General features: G+C 39.9%; 1 protein-coding gene across 10 annotated transcripts in view; it reads right to left on the bottom strand.

Annotated features, from left to right (window-relative positions):
• ARVCF (ARVCF delta catenin family member) overlaps window positions 1-11443 on the bottom strand; it is a 248041-nt gene extending 236598 nt beyond the window's left edge. For 9 of the 10 annotated variants that reach the window (XM_058036944.1, XM_058036953.1, XM_058036950.1 and 6 more), the window contains exon 1: window positions 10859-11055. The gene's annotated coding sequence lies outside the window, so the exon portion shown is untranslated. Of the gene's footprint in view, window positions 1-10858; window positions 11056-11360 lie in introns of those variants that run through there. The other variant, XM_058036945.1, reaches the window with a different exon arrangement.
• Window positions 11444-14048: the final 2605 nt, after the last annotated feature.

The following is a 14048-nucleotide window of genomic DNA, read 5'->3' as shown; positions in this document are numbered from 1 at the left end:
TGGCTTCCTGCTGCTGTTACCAACACAGTACTGTAGAAAAGTAATTGCAAATATTACTCACAAAGAACAAAACAGAAGCAAACAAGATAATGGAAGAAACATGTATCTCCTGGCAAAAACAAAAACTCATTAGAAGATTATGTTCAATGTAAATCAATATGCTTTGAAGCCAGCTGTATAAAGTGACAGTGGAAGCATTAAATTTGAATAAATCTCTTAAAATTCTTTACTGCACTAATGACAGAAGTTTGACCTTAAATGTTAATTTAAATAGACACAACCAAGTTGGTTAAAATCACAAATTGCAGTCTCATAAACGCAGCTGCTAATGGCGCCCTCAGACCTGCAGCCAAATCCCAGCTCTGACTCAGCTCTGTCCATCCAGCTCTCCTTCACAGCCAGCCCTGGAAAAGGGAGAGCCACTGATGCCTTATCCCCACTGGTGAGAAACAGAAAGGGATATTGTCTTGCAACCTTGGAACTACTCTCTGGTTTTTGCACAGTAGACACAGAACAGCTGAGACTGGAAATACCCTTGGATATCACCTGGCAACTCTCCTACACAAAGCAGAGGCAAATTGAGCAAGTTCCTCAGGATCTTTTCCAATCATGTTTTGAGAATCTTCAGGAACATGATCTCTGCAATCTCTGGCCAACTTGCTCCAGCATTCAATTCACACTAACAGCAAATTTTTCTTCAGTTTTGATTGAAGTAAGGCTCCTCCACTTTGTACCTGTCAGCATATGACACTGTGCTGCCTGTTGTAATATTCTTGATCAGCACAAGCTGCTTAAATCAATGAGCTCCAAAAATGACAATGAGATGTATAACCATGAAATTTATTGACCATGCCTGCATGCATTAGTAATCACACAGTATGGCCTCTGGGTCCAATAATGCAGAGAGTTGGATTCCTTCATCTTCCAATGACTGCTCTAAATTCCCCAGTCACACAAGGACACACAAAACAAGCACACTTTTTTTTTCAGTCCTAGATATTACACCTACTTTAAACTTGGATTTTGTCTTGTACATTCTCGGTAAGTTAAGTTTCTCTCAATTTCATAGTATCAAAGGTATTTTAAATAGTTAGTTTCTCAGATAATCTACTATTAATACTCCTTGCCTCAAAAAATATGATCAAAACCCAGTTATTCTGAGGGGGATCTGTGAGAAGCTTGCATGAACTCAATGCTCTTGAGATTTCTACCAGAAATCAGTCTCTTGATTTCATGTGAAATGACAACCATGCACAAGCATATTTTTTTATTCTCTATTATAAAGTCTCAAGTGACATTTGCTGTAAGAAGGACAACGTTAACAGCCAGTGAAATGTGAAAGGTTTCCCAAGGAGAAGTCAATTCTGGTCATGCTTCCACTCTGAAAGCACTTAGGTAATTCAGGTGTACCCAATCAAACCACACCTGGATGAAGAAGAGGGAAATGAATATCAGGTGTTAATTACTAATACTGAAATTGTGGAACTGTTGCATTTGTGCATAATGCCTTTCTCATTTTATATTGTCTAGAAGAAAATGCCTTGAGAGATTTTTCCCCAATAGAATTTTCCAACTTGCTGTTAATGTTTCATATCAGTGCAGCTACTGAATCTCTTATTTTAGAGTACAAGACTGATAATTAACTCAGCCTATTTCAGGGTCTTCCCCCTCCCCCGGCTTCTCCATTACAGCTATTTTCATTCTGGACTCTGCACACTGTGCACCTGTAATCTGTATCTACATTGTATTAGTAGGATCCTCTTAATTAGATTTAATTTCTTCAAGTGAGGAAAAAAGTGACATGCTAAGCCTGCCAGTTCTTTGAAGAATGTCCTAGAAGGTCAAATGTGTGTATATAAGGGCTTTGTGATCTGTTTGACACAAGGAAGGTAATGTTGGTCAACATTTCAGATGCCTTCAGTAATGAAAAGCAAAGTAACTGGTATTGATTCCATCCACATCAATCTCAAAATGGTAAACAAAAGAATTATATCCTCTGGATAGCAGCCTCATAGGTACATGCAGATATACTTAACAGATTACAGACAGAAGACGGCTCATTGAAATCAGACATCATGTGAAATTCTAGTTTTCCTAGTTAAACTACAATGTAGACATTAAAGCTTCTGAAATCTCTACATGCCTTATCCCTATGTAATTAACCAAAATCAGAAACTGTGAGATCAGTACTTTTCCTACAGATTACAGCTCCTCAGTTTGTCTATTTCTGAAATAACAGAAATACTAGTATTACTGTTTTTGAGGCTTTTACAGATTTAAAATATGTTGGTTTAGCACATCAAAGAAAAAAATTTTAAAACGTTAAAATATTCCTCTCTCCTGTGTGAGACCAGCTGCTTTCTCCTAGACTTCAACCCCTTTTCACAAGAAATACTTGAACTTATCCTGTAATTCTTATTAGTCTTTCCCTGGTTTTGTGGCACCATGACAAACTATACCCTGCATTACTTTAAATAATCAAGGGCTAAAAGGCTTCTGTCTCAGAAGCTAAAAGGCTTCTTGTTTTCTGCACCATTGGTGGAATGACACAGTTCAATCCCAAATACACCAAATCCCTGCCCAAGAGCCTCCTCTTCCCACCTGCATTACTGCGACAGACACAGCTGCATTTGGCACCTGGTAAGTTCTTCCACTACCAGGATCAGCAGCCAATTTCTTTGGCAAAACACTGCACCTTCAGAACACAGCTATATTTACTCATTATTGCACAGGTAGTAAGCCTGTAGTACAAAAAAATAAAATCTACAATAAGCCAATACATAGTCTTATGTATGCTTAAAATGTGTACTGCCAATTACAGGTAATTACAGCCCAATTCTGTGTTTTCTAAATGTAATACTACATAGAAAGGCTGCTGCATTTTAACAAGAGTCATTGTAGTTCTTGAAATAGTGATACATAAAATTATGTAAAAAAATTACAGAATCCATACCTTAGATGTCCATAAAAAAAAAAAAAAGAGATTTTTCTGCATTGCTCCCCTGCCTTGGTTGTATCTTGAATGCATTTCAGAACATTTAACTTGTGAAACTTTAAAGATCTTCCTAATCCCTTGTGGCATAGAGAATGACCTTCTACTTCTTTCTACATTCAGATGCATAATGCAAAGCAATTTTTTTCATTTAGGACATATAAATGGTTAATCCAAAAGAAAGGGAGCAAATACAAGGTCAAAACAATATGGGAAAGTCAAACACCTTGTAGGGCAGAGCTTAAGACACTGACAGCTCTCTTGGCCAATGTTAAGGTTACCAACATCACACTCCTACAGAGAGGGAAATGAGAAGAATTTGCTAAATATAGCTATAAGTGGTTGGAAGGATGCCTATCCTTATTTGTGCATTCATCTGTTTAATTGTGGGCAATATAGTCCACTAGACAGCCTGAAGCAAGTGTAGATGTTCAATATTCTCTGAATTATACAACCTCAATTGGAAATTGGACTTAATTACACAGTTTACATCAGTATAAATGGCAACTTTGTATTTTGAAACTCTCCAAAAGCTGCATGTACCTCAATTATTTTCTCAGGTTTTGGGAATGTACTGAATGCCTTCAAAACTGTTCAGCTTTAAAGAAGCATGGTGAGAAAGGCCATGGAATTCTTGTGTTTATTGTATGACCCTGTCTTTCAAATCCAAATGTAAACAAATACATATGCTGACACCAAAAATCAAGTTTTATGCTCAGATCTTCTTTAAGTTTGGTCATAGTCTGTGGAGATTGACATTTTTCTTAAACTGATCTGTATGTGCATTTTTAAAATAGCTCCAAAAATTTAAATATACACATCAATACATCTTACCAAATAAATCCATCTGTATTTGAAAATAAAGCTGTAACAATCACACAAACATGAAAGAAACAAGTCAAGGAAGTTTATGCACCTGTGATCTAAGCTTTCAAAAGGATTCCTAAACCCTTGGTTTCAGTGACAATCTTGTAAAGAAATATAAAGGAATTAAATAGGCACTGGGTGCCTAATTCCCTTTAAGAGTTTGGGTATAAATTCATAACAGATCACTGAAAGTCTCAGCCAAAGTATCAATTTATTTATATATGTAACTGAGATTCTCTCATGTTCCTTTTATATATATAACAAGCTTCAGCTCAGTTTAACATTAATTCTTCAGAACCTCAAATACTAAGGTTCCTAAAAATCAGAGTTACCATACTGCTTCTCTAAAACAGTGGAAAGTGGTTTGTGGGACCATAAATGAAATGAGGTGATTGTTTCCTTGTCTAGATAGATGGGCATGGGTTGGGATTCAGAAATCCCACCATCAGCATAGCAAGTAGTCTGTGAAAGCCAAAGACTGTTCATCACCTACAGGAACACAGCACAATGAAACATGGGGGGAAAAAATGTGGGAACCTACAGAGGTTTCAAACTTATGGGTTGAACAATTCAGTAATCTTCCATTGCATACCACATTAAAAACAGCACCTCATCCTGCAGCTCTAAAATACTGCTTCAGGAGAGGGAACACAGTTTTGACTTCCATTATCCTGCAGCCTGCAGCAAGGAAGTGCCTTGGTCCTGAATCAGAACCCACAGGAATTTAGCAAGTGCTATTTCTGCTTGTAGTAAAATCTTCAATATGTAATTTACATCTTGATATGTCATCATTTCCTGGTATTTAACTTAGTAACAGCTTCTCCAAAGTAGAGATTTTATTACATAAATTATGGAAGTAGCAGACTGGGTGTAGTGGAGACAGCATAAATTTCTGAATCAATACAAAATATGTCCCTGGTAGTAGTTGTTATTCTATGCAGGTATGTTATTGATTACAGTCATAATGGTCTCACTTTAGTTGCCATCAATAACTCACTACTTGTATTGTCACACTGAATTAAAAAAGAACCAGTCTAAAAATATGAGGAGAAGTTATACCAGCATGGCATGACCCTAGCCTGTGGAGCAAAGAAGTAAAACACTGTCAGTTTAAGTTTTCAAGGATTTGTGTTTGAGACTTCACTTGACATTACATTGATAAAATAAATTCACATGTGATCCTTATTCGGGACAAAAGAATATGTGTCTTAAATGTTGCAGAAAACTTATAAATTTATGGATCCTGCATACACAAACAGTTTTCAATACCTTGAGACCATGAAAAGACAGGTACTGCTACACAAAACTGAACAAAGTTTTATGAGTGGCTATTGACATTCTACTGATGAACATGACTGAAGCTTCCTTGCATCAGATTATGAATTGTAGATAGAATGTTAGATTATTTCAGCTTTTTAAAATCCTAATTTTGGAAAACAGTCTCCATAAAATGCCCATATTTGCTACTCAGCAGAGGGATAGTCACCAAGTGCCAATTAGAAGACTTGATTGCACCTCACAGACTGGATCAGCCTCCAGAGCAGTCTGTCTGTATGCACTGTTTTAATCCACAGCCAGAAGTGGCTCAATCAGGCATCAAATCAATATGCCCAAAGTTATTTTAGCTACTCCAACTAGAGTGAACTCACACCTGAGATTCTCATTCCCCAAGACAGTTGGCACTTTATGAACCATATTTTAAGTCCCACTGCAATTTGCTTTCCTCTGGGCAAACTCTACAAGCTTTGCTACTTGCATACTACTAAAAAGATTATTGTTTTCCCCTTTAAAACCTGCAAAAATTAGACTACCCAATATCATGATACACATTCAGCTCTCATCAGGCTGTGAATCCAGTAGCCATGGACACTGTTGACAGTGAAACATGACAATAGAGTTTCTCACCAACAGGATAATCCAGTAAAAAAGTCTGTGCCATCACTTCTATCACTGGCCTGAATAGCAGTTACTTAAAATTTTATCACTACATAACCCAAATTAAACAGAGAACATTTACTGTAATAAGAAGATGCCATGGAGGTATTTAACTCATGGGTAGAATTTCCACCACCAGAGCAGATAAAGAAGAGGCAGTTAAATAACTGGAAACTGTAGGTCTAGTTTCACTGACTTTACATTGCAATCAATGTAGATCAGTTAATAAGAGACTTCTTCATAGAGGTACAAGTTAGGGCAACATTTTTCTGTACAAAAAAAGCCCCATGATCATTACTTGTATGAGAGCAGAAATAAGAGGGGAAGGTAATTAAGCTTAGAGCAGAAAAAAGGCATTTGTGATACACAAAACCCAGCTCCTGTAAAACTACTGCTCAGCACCTCAGTCAGTCAATATGACTGCACCTGTAAGAATTCTCACACAGATTACTTCATCAGGTAATTCCAAATATTTCCAACCAGAATGCAGGTCTTGGTACCAATCCCCTTAAAAGTCCCCTCTCAAGGATAACAGTGAAAAGGAAGCACTGATGGCTAATTCTAGACTCCAAATTACTAGGTTCTGAAAAAATAAGGAAAATAATAAATATTTTGAGTTTGCTGTAATGACAAAATATCAGAACTTACCCCAAACTGATTTACTCACTTCTTCCCTCTCACTTGCTTGCAATGTTTAAGCTGTAATTCAATAATGCATTTCAGAAGACAGAAAATGCTTCACAACTCTTAAATAAACCATAAGCAGCTAAACAGTACCTGTTCTGGAGGACAAAGGCCTGTTGCTAAGACACTAGACTTCAAGTTTCCAATGGATTATGACAGCAGTAACAAGGCAAACAAAATAAATAATAAAAATGAAATTGTCAAAGATACCTTGACAGTGTCCTTTTAATTTTCAGCCAACTTGAGATGTCACGCAAGCACTGAAGCAGCAAAGAGGTGATACTGCTTAGATAGCAAAATCTCAATTCCTCTCTGACCTACAAATCAGAAGCTAATAGATTGGTGGTGCACTGGTGTCTATCTGCACGGTATCTCATGGAAACCCTGTAGAGCTTCTGAAACAAAATGCATGTGCTCTGAGATGCAGAAAAAGCATAACTATAAATAACATCAACTGAAGCATGCACAGAAGATTTTGACAACCCAGTCAAGGACCTTATGGAACAAAAATCCCAAATTGTCTAAGAAAACCATCATATTTGAAGAGATGAAGCATACTGCATGTAGCTCAGGAACAGAAAGGTCTTCCCAGTGAAATATAAACTGGAGAGCGAGACAGAGGCACAACCCTGCCCATATGTTCTCAATGGATCTCAGTACCTTGTAATACTGCCAGCAGCAGCATCACCACTGCGCAAGTGGTGGAGGAGAACTACCTTCTTGGAGCCCTGAGTCTGGAACCTGTGATCTGAATATCACAATTTTACTCTTTCGAAATATATAGTCAAAATATGTACTTTACTATAGTAAAATCACTTATCTCATGGTAGTTAACATCAGTTGATTATATAGAGTATTAAGACTTGCAGAATCAAACCAAGATACCTTTCACATGAATGTTGATCTAGATGGAACAAAACCCATGTACCTACAAAGCAAATATATATATATATATACACACACATACAAATGCAGTGTCAATTTTTACAGAATTGGATAAAATAACCTGTTAAAAAAATCAAGCCAGTCACTTCAAGAGTATAATGCTGCCTTAGTTAAGATTCAGTATTCTCAGAAAGACACATTTGTTCCAACAATGGCAAGCTCCCAGTAATGACAACACTGTAAGAAAATATATGTTCTTTGTAGGAATGAGGAGTAATTAGATATGAGCTTCATTACCTGAATCAAAGCATTCTCTACAAAAGGTCAAAATATTTAAAAATGCCACTCATATACACATTCCTACTGGATATCTTACACATTTTTTAATCCACAAGATTAACTGATATTCCAAGAAATGCATTTATTATTATTCAAAATGTCAGATTACCCTGAAACAGTGGCAATCAATGAGTTTCATCAGGACTCCAGAAAATTATTTTGTTTGATCACTGTAAATAAATTAATGAGTAATAGATGCTGTCCACTTACTATTAAATGATTAGCCATTTACAGACAACAAACCAAATGCTACTTGAAATTGCAAAAGCCAGAGGGTTGACTGTCAGGCTTTCAAAAGATTGGATATTACTAAATTAAGATGCCTGTTCTTAGAATGTTGACAAAACCAGTCACAAAAAGAACTGGATTCACTAGAATTAGCTATTTCTTTTAAATCCTACTTAAAACAAATGTGACCTAAGCTAATAGAGAAGATGTACACTCTAGAAGCTCAGCAGACTGCACCAGAAGAAGCTTTGCAGTTTGTTTTGGACTGCCTGTGAAATGCAAGGGTAAGAGTGAAAAGGACAAACAGGGAACAAAACACTTGCACTGCAGTTTTCTGGGGTTGGCTTTGTTTTACACAAGTTAGCTGAAGGAAATTAAAGCCACTTCATTATCTAAGGTGATTGTTTCTTGTCTCAGATGCTCAGGTGGTTATCTGCTTTGCTTCAGCTCACAGGTAGACCACATCCTACCTGAAATTTAAGAAAATTTCCCTGTTCTTATTTTAATGCTTAAACCCATGAAACCTCTAATGCCCTTCTGTAAAGCAAATATGTTTGTCAAGTTACATGTATGCTCTGAATGCCTTGCATTATGGAAAGAACACTTTTTCTTGAAATGGGCGAATTTTAATCTTTAAAATATCATTCCTAATTTCCAGGAGACACACATGAAGTCTGAATAAGGAAACTGCATGCAACACATGTGAAACTCCTTCCCTATCCATATTGGTGTAACTCTAGAGTTGGCCTTTTCCTCCTTATTCTGTAGAGACAGACAAGAAAGTAAAAGAAATTGACCTAAGTGCTTTGAAGGTAACTGTGATGGTTATTAGGATGGCCCCACACCTGACAGAACAGTCACACTCTGATTAAACTGGAAACACACAAGGCAAATGTAACATCACACTTAGCTGCTACAGCATTTGTTTACAATGTCTGTGTCAATGATTTATACTCACACAATAAAATATTAAGAGCAACAAACTATAAACCTGGCAGCACAAGAATTCTAACAGGTTTTCCTTACAGTGTATCAATTCTGACACTACCCAAGATCCACCAAAAGCACTGCAGATATAATGTGTTGCATTACATAAAATCAAGTACAGAAGCTTAGTTTTATATAACTGTAATATGCATACAGATGGTCTTCAGGACAAGATATCTAATCTAAACTACAGTTTGTACAAAATCTGAAGTATAAGCAAGAGGCAAGAATTTTGCCATTTCTAGTACAGTGTCCTAACTCAATAAAATGGGAAACTCCCTTTACTTGTAACTCTTGTTGGTTCTTCCAATATTAAAAACTTACTGATACTGAAATCAATTGCAGAGATTTTGAATTTAAGAGATGAAATTCAAAGAAGGGAATTATTTTTTAGCCAAACAGAACATCAAAACTATGATTATATAAACTGAAATTCAGATATTTGACTGCAACTATGGCATAATATTAAAATAAAGCAAGTCCACTTCATAAAGATCACCAATGTCATATAAAATGCAAACTATGATCTCTGAACAATGCACAAGGATGAACCATGCTGTCAAACTATTGTTCTTGCCTTCCTAATGCATTCCTTTGGCCAAGCAATGGGAAGATAAACCCATTTGCCTAATGGAGCATATAATTTAAATATTTCAGACAAGACTTGACAGAGATGCTGCTTAAAATAAATTTAAGAATCATTCATCCAAATACCTTGCAGGATGAAGACCCCAGCATGATTCACAACTTATTTTTTCATACAAACTCCAAACTCTCCAGCCCCTGCAGTTACTTAAGTCACCATGCATACCCTGTATTACTTTATTACAGCAAACCTTTTCCTTTTTTTCCATTAGGGATTTAATACAAAGCTGCATATTTTCTCTTTTGCAGTGCCTTGCAACATTTCCAAAATCACTAAAATTTCAGATTTTACTACTGCACCATGCAGTGCTACACAATTTTGTAAACAAAATACGTCTAAATTTATGGAGCCTTAAAGGACTAGTGTATTCAGCAGATTGCAGTACTTTATCCACAGGAAGTTACAATCAGGCAATGTCAATATTCTGTCATTTAGAAGCAGGATTTTCTACCATAAAGCATTCCCATTAATACAAATCAGGAGAGCTGTTTCCCGCCTTCCCCCCGCAAAACTTGCATTTAGGGTTCAAGCCATTGGCACGATAACAGGTCTTCACTTGATAAAAAAATATCTGCTTAGGGTTTTGTTTTTTAACATGCTATGAATCACGTTTTGCATTGTGACCTACCTAAAGGCACAACAGTACAGCGTAACAAGCAAAGTGCATGTTTTAAGAATTCCCCCTTTCACATACACAAACAAGTGCCTACATGAAAGAAAAAGAGAAAAAGCACGAAAGACAGTCTTTACTATTTTATATTCACTAGAAGTGAACATTTCAAAGAGTTTTTCAACTTCTACAAACGTCAGATTTTAACCGTGAACCTCAATACCGCAGGGAAAGCGAAAATTAAAAAATAACCCCTAACTCTGGCTTTTAAGTCTGTAATGGATGTCGCGTGTGTGAAAATATAGGTTAATTTTGTTTGGTCTTTGCTACAAAGAGACTCATCTCCTATGCATGCCACAAATAACCAGAGCAATGACTTCCCTCCATGACACAAGCTGCCCATCATATTGCAGGATTATTAAAATGTTGGTTTGTTTAGGGCTTGCTTGTGTGTGTGGCTTGCGTATGTAATTCAGGCATTCGCATACATCAACTCCTCGTTGCGCATCTCACAATAAACTGATGAACGCTGTTAAACCTGAACCAGCAACCTTTAGCAAACAAAGAAGTCTAACCCGGAATCGTGATGCAAAATCACTCCAAAACGTACTACACCCTGCAAGAAGCTCACAGAGAATAGCCCGGCAACCTCATTCATTCCCTCCCAGCCCAGCGATCTGCTCACCATCTCCGTCTTATTCCTCTGTCCTCAGCTTATTTTCCTTGCTGCTACTGGCTTCAAGGAGGCGGCGTACAATAAAAACAAAAAAAAAGAAAAAAAGAAAAAAAGAAAAAAATTTAAAAAAAAATAATAAAAAGGGGAAAGCCCCCAACTCTTCAATAAGCCGCTGGGCAGGCGCTGGGCAGCATGTCAGCCCTTGTCCTCCTCTCGCGCTCCCCGCGCAGGAGCCGCTCCCGCCGTGCCCGCCCCGCGGGTGCCCGTCCGTCCCCCGCGCGTTCCCCGGGAGAGCGCCCGGGCTGCACCAGCTCCTCCCGCCCGCTCACCCACCGAGGCAGCCGAGTAGTCGGAGCCGGGCTGATTTTCCCCTCCCACCTCCACATTCCTATTTACAAAGGGTATCCAAGACCATCTTTATCCAACGTGGGGGGGGGGGGGGGGGGGGGGGGAGGTGGGGGAGGAAGGAGGGGGAGGTGGAAGTACTCATTAACCCTTTTCTTGCATTTACCTTTTCTACTGTGATTTTTAGAGCACACAGGGGAATCCCCCTTCTCTACAGAGCACATGGACTCGTTGCCATCGGGCCCGCGGGGTCCCCGCTCCCACACTCCGGCTTGGCCGCTGACGGTGCCGCTCCAGCAAAAAGGTCCAAGGCCACGGCTGGAAAACGCGCGCCCTCCCCAAACTATTGCTCGGGAAACAACCGGAGCGGCCCGCGGGGAGACGGGAGCGCACTGCCCGGCCCAGACCATGATGCCACCGCCCGCCCACCTCTCTATTTATTTGTTTATTTTTCCTAGCGGGGCACATTCCTCAACACTCGCACCTGGGGGCAGGAGGGCGGCAGGCGTGAGGGGGCGTGAGAGGATGTGAGGGGGCGCGCGCCGTGCACGCCGCGCGCGCCGCCCGCCTGCGGCCGCACGCGAACCGGCGCGCGCCTCCCGCGCCGCGAATTTTCCCATTGGGAGGCGCCGCTGCCATCGCGCCCGGCAACCGGAGCGCCATTGGCGAGGCCCCGCCCCGCCACCGCGCGCTGCCGGCCGCGCCACGCGCCATTGGCCCGCGGACCTGTCCGTCACACGCGGCGGCCCCGCCCCCGCGGGCGTGGTCGGAGGAGCGGCCGCAGGCGCGGGGCGGGAGCGCGGGCGGTGCGCGCTCGGCGGGGACCGCACTGTCACCTCCGGCACGGGAACGCGCCGGCACGGGAACGCGCGCCCGCCCGGCTGGAGGCTGTCCGCGCTCGGGAATGAACGGCGCCGTGCACAGCTGTTCGCCCCGGGGTGGCGGGCCCAGCTGGTGGCTGAGGGCCCGTCAGGTGCCGCCAGCCAGGTAATGCTGGCACGCGATCCGCATGGGTTTGTCTAACTTGACCTTCTCACCGTTTGCAGTGGTGTGTGATCTGCCATCCTCGCCTCTCGGCTTTGTCTTGGGTAACCTGAATAGCTTGAGCTTCCTACGGCCCTATTTTATGTCGTGTTATCCCCTTCATGAATGTTCCTCCTTTGAATAATTTCCTGTGGTTTTCCTCCCTCCTTAACCGTGGGAGCCAGAAGTGGTGCAGCATTCCAGTGTCCCTGTGCTGTGGACAAAGACAGTGTCACTCCCCTGTCCCCCCTATATATTCTGTATTTTATACAGTAAATGGTTAGAGTGTATTACCAAAGTATTACCCTGAGAGGTCACACTGAAATAATGACAACTAAATTCTTTTTTGAGGTACTTTTTGCGATTCTGGCCCCATCCCTGCATTCTTTATTTCCAGATGCATTTCCTCATATTTTATGATATTAAAAATGCAATTTACTGGACTGGGATGACTTATTGGGCACATCAGATGATTTTGTAACCAGTTGTGAATTATTCACTCGTTTATTAGGCTACAAAGTCTACTAATAAATATTTTGCACCATCTAAGCAAGTGGTAGAGATAATCAAACTGGATCTGGGCAAAAACCCATCTCTAGAAAACTGTCAGGGTCCCTGATGTCTCCCCTTTAAAGCTGCTTTTTTAAACCTCTCAGGGAAAAGATATTTAATCTATCTACAGTGTGCTTTATGCATTCCAAATAATGTGCATTCCAGCACTCTGTTCTCTTCCAGAACAAACTCTTTAAACAAATGTCAGGACTATTTCTCTTTTAGCTTTTGAAACCAACTCAGGACAATTCTACAACCCTTTCATTAAGCTTCTGCTTGTATTTTAGCCTTCTCCAAGAGAGTTTCTGCCCTGACAGTACCACTCTCTTCGAGTGGATGCAGAATCAGAGCCTACTTGGGATCAGTCTATTCAAATTTCACAAACAATGGGAGCCATACACTGATCCCCAAGGACAGGGTCTGGAAGGGACAACAATAACCAAGCTGGTTTAGGCAGAACAAAAGGTAGACACAAGAATAAAAGGAAGAGTCAAAATGGCCATCAAATCCACTATTCACAAATTCTTGCAGTGGACTCTTTTTGTGCAGCCTCCTAAAAAGCTTTTTAAATGACTCTGAACTTATTCTTACTTTCCATATGTATTAAAAATAGAAACAAAAAATCAGGAAAAAAACACCATTCAGTTTTAAGCCTATGGACACTTTCTTCTTCCCATATACATGACTGCTGCTGAAGGTATGCAGATTATCATCTGCAGATTTTACATGAGAATCGAGTCTAGAAGCTAAACAATCTTTGGTCACAGTGATGAGTCTATACTTTAAGACTCAAACAGAGTGCCAAAAAGAACAATACATTACATTTAATGTGCATGCATTTTACCTATTTCAGTGTAACAGAGATTTGTATAATTTGTCTATTTAGTCACCAGATAACCGCTTTAAATAACAACTCTGTACCTAAAAACATTAATACATTCTAGGTTTATATGTCTCAAGGTAATAACTGCAATCTATTATTGTGTTTCAGAAGCAGTAGTACAAAGAATGATGATCATACACTCACCCAGTAATTTTCATCAGTAGATCTCAAGAGACCTTGCAAAGGTCAATGTGATCATCCCATTTTTGATGATGGAGAAGGGAAGCATTGAGGTGAACTTGCACAATGTCAAATGCCACAGCAGTGCTAAACCTGACAGTTGACTTCAGGTTTTCTGTATCCAGTAAACCTGACAAGCCACCTATCACATCCATATACCCCTGGGAATTATTTTAATTACTGTTTCACATCTTGTGTGTATTGTGATCATCAGTG

Source organism: Melospiza georgiana, chromosome 18 (assembly GCF_028018845.1).
Source record: "Melospiza georgiana isolate bMelGeo1 chromosome 18, bMelGeo1.pri, whole genome shotgun sequence".
In the NCBI taxonomy this organism is placed as follows: Eukaryota; Metazoa; Chordata; class Aves; order Passeriformes; family Passerellidae; genus Melospiza; species Melospiza georgiana.
This window is presented reverse-complemented; position numbering and strand designations above follow the sequence as displayed.